Below are 7,944 nucleotides of genomic sequence, written 5' to 3'. Positions count from 1 at the left end.
GCTGTGCGCATCGCGTGATGTGGCACAACTGTCCCGACCGTTGCTCTTGACCAATAGAAATGAAGAAACTGTCTTATAAGCACAGGTGCAAGTTCGCGTGTCACGCCCATGTTTCAACACTATTTACTGGTCATAAACAAAGGTTTATACACACCCACAGGTTGCACTCTCCACCAATAGTAATAGCGAAACTGTCTGAGGTATTTATGAATATCCATTTTCATAGCACAGTGAAGAGTGGACCAGTTATAAAAAACTGTTAACAAACGTTAACAAGTCGCCAGTCAAGTTGACACGACATGACTAGAGTCATTTGCACTATAGCTCCTGCGCGCATGCCCTACATAAGTCACTTAATAACCACTAGTTAGCCATTAGTCCTTGAACGAACTTGACTCTTGGTGTCACTTCAAGGTCTGGAACAAATTTCATGGCTCTGCTTACTGAGTAATTGTGTGCTTACGGTCGCCGTTCTCTGGCAAAATGTCTGCCCTAGCTATTGTAGCCAAGAGTGTTTACTTATGTGAGGTACACATACACTGGTGGCATGGTTGGCTTGTGGGTAAAGCACTTGCCTCTCACCAAGGTGACCCTGGTTCGATACCCGGCCAGGGCCATATGTGAGTTGAGTTGTGTGTTGGTTCTCTGCTGTGCCATAAAGGTTTTCCAGACCATCAGGTTTTCCTCCCTCAGGAAAAATCAAACACTCTCAATTTCTGGCTGTGCTCCGTGGTCGTAATGGGTTGGTGTGGCTGGCAGCCAGAGGCGCCCTTGCATGCCTGCTTCTCGAAAACACGTTGTAGCCGCGTCCTTAGCAATTCAGCTCTTCGCTGCGAGTAAGGATGATTAACCCCCAAAATTATATTAAGAAAATGTTCCTGCTATTAATTCGATGAAACACGCTTACACTAAATCATAATTTAACAAAAGGAGCTTGGTAAAAATATCCATGAAGCTTGTATGAAGTAATAATGTAGATGTTTATGATGCAGGATTAGTGTATATCGAAAGATAAAATTGATTTATTTTTTTAAATCATAGTAGACGAACTTTGAGTGGCGTGTAACTGAACATTTGTTTTCTTGACATTAAAATGTTGTTTAATTGAAAGCTTTGTACATTTGAGTTAATTTTTACAAGTTGATCACTTTATTATGCATATATGTTTCTGTCTCCTGCAAATTTATATGAAAGGAAAACCATATTTAAAAATGGTGGTATGAAACTGGTTTATTTAGATAAGGACATACAGACTGCCTTGTTAATGGGTTGCGTGATGTTGACAGGATTTGAATTGCATTTCATCAACTGTTTGACATGAACCATAGAGTTATATTTAAGAACTATAGGGCCTATGGGTGATGCTTCTTGCACAAAGGTGGCGGGACCGCAAGGAGACACGCGCGCACCATTATGTACGCATGTTGAATATGAAACACACGTTGGAGTTTGTGTTTATTGAACACTACGCAATGCTGATTTGTTCAACTTACAAAATGGTCGCACATACACACGCTGTGGGATGCCAGTTTTGTCAATTTAGAAAATTGCCGCTTGCGCGCATGCCTGAGCGTGTATATAGGCCAGTTTGCCCTCTAGCTCTTATTTATTATAACTCTATGACATGAACAGATACTGGGCAATCCATCAACTATGTTTTGAACAATCACTGGGATATCATGACATAGAGTCCTAAAACTGCCTAAAGCCCGGTTCAATCTTCCTGCCAATGCGAAGCGAATTTGACGTTAGTTTGACGTCACAACTCTGTTTTCGCAGGGAATGTTTTGCAATAGTTGAGGAGCACAGCTGCTCAACTGCTGGGAATTATTCGTCGCGAATATGTGACGTCAACATTCGTATCGCAATCGCAGAAAGTATGAACCGGGCTTGATACAAAAAAAGGAGCATTGTTTTTTCCTGGTAAAATGAAATGTCCAAAATTTTCACAAAATGTTGGTGTGTTGTAGGAAAAATGGGATTTAATGAGTGAAGATGGTGGATTGACATAGTATGAAATAGTATGAATCATTTAGTGTATAATTTACAGTGGTGGTGTTTTTATGGGGCAAATTGTATATTTATTTTAGTCTAATCAATAAAATATATTTATGTAGGAAAAAAAAGGACTTAAAAACTTTGTGTTATTTCATATTTTAAGTATCTCAGTGTAAACGTGTATTACTTTCTTTCACATTTTTTTTGTTTTGTTAAACACAGTTATCAAAATATCATTTCAACCACTTACAGGAACACGTTGCCTTGGATTGGTCGAGTTTGTCTTTAAAAAGCGTTCTGTAACAGTCTGTTATAAAATGCATATGATTGGAAAGATGTTATAAAAGTGGAATACAATGATCCACACAAACATGTCTCGAAATTGCATGATTTTCCTTTTACCTCGTCGACTAATCCGGTCGGTCATTTATGGGAGTCAAGTTTTTGACTCCCCTAAATGACCGACCGTGGTAGTTCGCAAGTAAAAGGAAAACCACGCAATTTTGCAGCAAATTTGTGTGGATCATTGTATTCTACTTTTAAAACATCTTTCCAATCACATGCATTTTACAACAGACGGTTACAAACGCTTTTTATTGAACAACTCGTCCAATCCAAGGCAACGTGTTCCTTTAATATCGGTGCAAAATTGTAGAGTAGCAGATAATATGGTTTGAATCAATCTACTTTCAACTGAAATTTGTTCATATTTTAGTTTGAATTTCGGTTAGGTTTTGACAAAATTATGTCTGCATAAATAGGTGCATAGCTTTTTTGTGTGCATGTAGATTCAAAGGCAAGGTACATGCTTCCCCCAACTTGTCGAAGTGTACCACATTTTGACTCGAGACAGTGGGCATACCAGTGTTTTGCCAACGTTACATGGTACAAACTCTACCTTACCTTGATTCAGAAATATGTTAGCGCAAACAGTAGAAGCGCTGTTGCACAAGAGCTGTACCATATATTGATTCATATTGAACCAGTGGAGGCAGTTTTGCTTTCATTAGTAATGCTGTACCATGCGCACCAGTTTTGCCTACATTAGCAAGGATGTACCATTTATTGATTCAAAGAGTAAGCGGACCAGTGGGGGCTTTTTGAGCTACATTACATTAGCAAAGCTGTGCCATGTATAATGATTCAAAGACAGTATAGTAAGCAAACTAGTTGGGCAGTTTTGCATAATGGTGCATTGTTTTTTTTATATTCCTTTGCCAAAGTTTGTTTTGATTGTTACTTGAAATGTTAAAGGAACGTTACAGAATTGTTAAGAAACAAAAATCGCGAAGATCACAGATTTACATGAAACTAACAAGGTCTAATGATGATGATAGTAGAAAACATCCCTCGATATATTTCTGTCTGAAATGTCATATTTGATGAGAAATAAATAATCTAACTTCGCGTATGGAGTTTATCGCTCAGTGAGCGTTTTATTTATTTTGTATGTTGGCATCAATGCAACGCAAAATTTGTAATTGGTTTTTCACTATTCTCTCGTAACCCAGATGGCCGATCGTTTTCAAACTTCTACAGATTTGTCAGTTTATGGTTGATTACATAAAGTGCTTACACTGCCAGCAACTATTTTGTTAGCAAAGAATCTGTAATGTTCCTTTGTAAAGGCAGTGGACACTATTGGTAATTGTCAAAGACCAGACTTCTCACTTGGTGTTTCTCAACATATGTATAAAATAACAAACCTGTGAAAATTTGAGCTCAATTGGTTATCGAAGTTGCGAGATAGTGATGAAAGAAAAAACACCCTTGTCACACAAAGTTGCGTGCGTTAGATGGTTGATTTCGTGACCTCAAATTCTAAATCTGAGGTCTCAAAATCAAATTCATGGAAAATTACTTCTTTCTCGAAAACTACATCACTTCAGAGGGAGCCGTTTGTCATAATGTTTTGTACTATCAACCTCTCCACATTACTCGTCACCAAGAAAGGTTTCTTGCTAATAGTTATTTTGAGTAATTACCAATAGTGTCCACTGCCTTGAAAGGGTGCCTAAAATGTGCCAATCTCTAGTCATAGATGATCAAGGTCATTTGTTAATGCCAGATAATGCAATTGAAGTATCAAGTGTAGTCTGAAATAGTTAGGCAAGTTTTGGTTGAAGAACCCACCTCGATCCAGTTATATGTAAATAGGTATTGCATTAACAACTTGTAAAGACTGTTTTGGTACTGGGGTCGATTTCACAAAGAGTTAGCCTTAGGAGATATTGAAAACTTAAGGCTAGTCCTAAGATGAGGATAAGACTAGATTGTGAAATCCACCCCTGGGAATTTAATAGAAAATATACTATATAAACTATCACCAGCTCCGTTTTTAGCTATGAATTATAATATAAGACTGTACGCACAAGTGCTGCACGCCAAGCTGCCATTGCATTGCTGAGGTACTGGCAGTTTAGGTTTTGTACACAACGACATGGAAATTGCGTGTCTTACTCAATGATTTTAGACACAATTTACTTCATTCAGACGGTGTGGCAATTTGACAGGTTTTTCTTCATTTTGTTAAACTAGCCAAAGCTTGTTTAATTCTACTTATAGTGGTAGTACTTACATCTTAAGTACTGGAGGAATTCATGGCAAAATTTACTCCTAATGCCCGATTACATTAAACAACGTCTTCTGGTTAATGTGTTCTCCTACATACAAATTGTGCAGAAAGTTGAAAGGTTTCACTATTTACTTTGTATATTCATTCCTTATAGTTCATGCATAAGTAAGTTTGGTTGTCTTTCAAATTTTACCAGAAGAAATTTACCTCAACATTTTATTGTGTCGTTGGAAAAACTGAAAATGTAACTAAACACAGTGTTTTAAAATTCAACCTTTATTGGTTAATTCCACATTGAAGATATATTCAGTCATAAAAAGAAGAAGTGAAGATTGTGTTGCGAGCCAATGGGGCCCATCATGCTGTTGTTTGTATCTGGTTTCATTGCCATTAAATTACGGAGAACATTTCTACTCGCTGGGGCAAGCTACTCCCAAGCTTCCCCTGGTACCCATTTGTACTCCTGGGTGAAGAGAAGCAGTTGTGGTTGCTCAAGGACACATGTGTCTTAACTGCCCAGGTCAGGATTCCCACCCATGTTATAGTCCACCTCCTTAAATCGCAAAGCCACGACACCCAACTGTCATCAAACTACATTGATCAGTTATTATCTGCATTTTGACTTGATACATGTACACAGTTGACTTCTCCAGGTCCGACAGACTCACTGATGTGTGGAATTGTCCAGTTAAGAATTTCAATGTGAATTATTTAGTTGAGAAATGGGCCCATTTTCTTATAGCTGTTTAGCACAAAACATATGCTCAGAAAAAAATCTTGACAAGCAGAAACAGATTACCAGCCCAAGAAGCGTGATACTATTATGTTTTCCTGTTTGTCACAGAATCCCTGCTACTTTTTGCTTAGCAGAAAAAATGGCTTCGCACCCTGTCGAACAGTTTTATGAAATTGGACCCTGGAGTCTGGGTTGTTGATGATGTTGTAATTCAATTTTATACAATATATACATACATTTATGTAGCCTTGCCAATCCTTCAAGTGCCATTAGGCCAAAAGTTGAATATTATTCAATGGCAATCAGAACATCATGTCAAGCTAAAGAAACTTCATGAAAAGCAACAAAAATTGCATGGCAAAATTTAGTTTTTTGTTTGCAAGTAGCAAATCTTACAGGGCAGACAAGAGTAACAAGCTATTATCCATGTCTGCGGTAAAGCAACATTTGCTGTGCTTTAAAGCATCATGAAGAACTCGGCATCTCTTTGAAATTGGTCTCTGATTACTACTTGATTACAGATATTTATCTTCCAGTACGCGTTAATCCACCTTGGCCCAATTTCATGGCTCTGCTTACCGTAAGCACAGAATCGGCTCTTACGGAAGCAGGGAAGCCTGTGCTTACGCCAAGCAGATTTCACGGGTTAGCGGGGAATTTGGGCTTCTGCGCGTGTGTACTTCACGTTACTAGGGCATTCTACGCTTGCACGTATAAAACGGGAATCACGATTGTAAGCGCAGAATTCGGCGGTAAGCATAGCCATGAAATTGGGCCCAGATGCTCTGGAGGGTGGTATAAAAACCTTTATACTACTTCCAGTGTTTTGATTGCACAGTGCGTATTGTGGGTGTTAATGCGTTACGCTCCGTATACGGACTGTGCAAAATTACATTCTAAACTTTGTGCAAGTGCATGCTGTTTGTCGCAAAATAACGTTCCGATATTGCATGCGTTGCATGCACATACATGAGACTGGAAGATAAATTCATTATAACAGTACACGCGCGCTTGTGGAATACGAAAAAATATAGCGCGTCTGCGTCCCATATCCAACTCGGCCTTCAGCCTCAGATATGGAACGCAGAAGCCCTATATTTGTGTGTATTCCACTCGCGCTTGTGTGATAACTTATAATACGCGTTTCAGTTTTATGAAGGCAAGCGTAAATAAACCTCTTGTGTCAGCCGTCTAACATGTCTAAGCTGTTTTTAGATTAATAAGGCATTACCAGTGAACAGTAAAGTATTTGATCAACAATGTAGCTCATTGAAGTTGACTGACCAACAAACACAGCCAATCCTTCACTTTATTGGATGTTTTAATCAGATGCATATATTAAAATGCAGAGAGATTATTTTGGTTGTTTGCCGTTTATTTTTGAGGTGTTTCTTTCTTCATGCACCCCCCCCCTTGGAAAATGGAATAACTTGGGTGTGCCAAAGTTTATTGGTTCTGGTTGTGAATAGTTCTGTCCGTCATAATACCTGTATTAATAGAGGCCACTAGTTGAAAGGCAGTGGACACTATTGGTAATTACTCATAATAATTATTATCATGAAATCTTACTTGGTAACGAGTAATGGGGAGAGGTTTATAGTATAAAACATTGTGAAAAACTGAAGTGACGTAGTTTTCAAGAAAGAAGTAATTTTCCACAAATTTGATTTTGACTGAGACCTCAGATTTAGAATTCAAGGTATCGAAATCAAGAATCTGAAAGCACACAAGTTCGTGTGGCCATGGTGCGACAAGTATCTCCACAATTTGACGACTGATGCTAAATTTTTCGCAGGTTTGTTATTTTATGCACATGTTGAGGTACACCAAGTGAGAAAACTAGTCCGACAATTACCAATAGTGTCCACTGCCTTTAAAGATCCGTGTTTTGAGCACAATCAACAAATGTGCTCAATCTCAAGATAGCACAATTCCATCGTTTGAAAGGGCTTTGTATCACCCTTATACTAGAAAGTCTGTGCCTGAAATTGCTCAGGGCAGTCTCAGGATTGAGCAAAAATCACCACATTGAACCCAACCTCGTTTCCAGGGGTGATCGATCTCGCCGCGCCATTTTTTCCCCAGCATGCCTTGCTCGATCATAACCCCTGGAAGTGTAATTCCAAAATATCCAAATATAAGGGATACTACAATTAGTCCTGTGGTTGATCCGTTCTGTGTTGGGCGTTAGTCACGCACACGCTGGATGCGCTGTGTGTAATATAAGTCATAAACTTGCCTTGACGTTCAGTGTTGCGTGACAAAAAAAGTGAATACGTACATCTTTATACGCACGCGTTACGGCGTATAGAGCTTTTTGGAGACGCACAGCGTTTCAAAGACACGGATCAGAGTTTCCCTCCCAGGGGTTAGAGACGCACGCAGAGCTAGCGTGATACGGCGCGCTGCCCATGGTAGCGAGGTTACGTTGAACCTAATGACTGCAAAATGTAGACATAAACAGAAGAACACGGATTTGTCTCTTTCTTTTATATTGTTCCTTGGAAACTGATGTATTTGTTTACTATATGAAATAAGCATTAGTTTCTAGGTATTAGAGAGGTTTCGCAAGCATACGGATACAGATACAGATACGGATATGAAACCGTATCCGTTCACGCCAGCCGCGTGTTGG

This window comes from Asterias rubens, chromosome 4 (assembly GCF_902459465.1).
Source record: "Asterias rubens chromosome 4, eAstRub1.3, whole genome shotgun sequence".
Taxonomy (NCBI): domain Eukaryota; kingdom Metazoa; phylum Echinodermata; class Asteroidea; order Forcipulatida; family Asteriidae; genus Asterias; species Asterias rubens.
The sequence above is the reverse complement of the archived record's forward strand: the minus strand, read 5'-3'. Positions refer to the sequence as shown.